Source organism: Pterocles gutturalis, unplaced genomic scaffold (assembly GCF_000699245.1).
Source record: "Pterocles gutturalis isolate BGI_N339 unplaced genomic scaffold, ASM69924v1 scaffold32210, whole genome shotgun sequence".
In the NCBI taxonomy this organism is placed as follows: Eukaryota; Metazoa; Chordata; class Aves; order Pterocliformes; family Pteroclidae; genus Pterocles; species Pterocles gutturalis.
Genome location: NW_010141868.1, coordinates 10,346 through 10,987, shown reverse-complemented (window position 1 = coordinate 10,987; position 642 = coordinate 10,346). Strand labels below are relative to the sequence as shown.

The following is a 642-nucleotide window of genomic DNA, read 5'->3' as shown; positions in this document are numbered from 1 at the left end:
CCATAGATCTGCGGCGCTGCGGGGTTACACCACCGCTGCCTCTTGACCAGCCTCTGCGCTTGGCTCATGACTATTTTTAGCTCTTGCTGACCAAACCTGGTATCACATGCTCATCCTTGCAGGGTTTGAAATCGCCTATAAATACCTGTAACAAGAATCTTAGACCAGGAGTAGGTTATCAAAGTACACGTGGCCCTTTGAAGCGCTGCTGGCCTGTTCAGGAGCCACGTAAGAATCTCCTCTCATCCTTTACGTGGGTGATTCAGCGCTGCACAGTCGGAAGCTTGCTGCTGTGAGCATTTGGTGCCTGCCTCTGTCAGGCAGGCGAGGGAAGGAATGGTCTAGATCCCTCCCCACTCATCGGCCAGCAGTCATCCTGCCGAGCCTTCATGGCCATCCCATTGAACACAAAGTTCTCCTGTGGCTCGGGAAGCTTGTGGATCCCACAGGCCGTGGGAGTGTGGTGGGATGTGTCTCTGATTCCTCAGGCTTTTCCCAAGATGTGGGTTCTGTCACGGACAGGATTTTGGGTGGATACAGGTGGGGTGAACCTCTTTCCTGGTCCAAAATGTCTGTTCTTATGGTATAACTACAGGTTGCCCGGAGAAGCTGTGGATAACCCATCCCTGGAGGGGGTCAAGG

At 53.4% G+C, this 642-nt stretch overlaps 1 protein-coding gene across 1 annotated transcript in view; it reads left to right on the top strand.

The window, feature by feature from the left end:
- Positions 1–642, top strand: part of IMPDH2 (IMP (inosine 5'-monophosphate) dehydrogenase 2) — a gene marked incomplete at its 5' end in the record, with an annotated part of 10,726 nt that overhangs the window by 825 nt on the left and 9,259 nt on the right. The window lies entirely within an intron of this gene.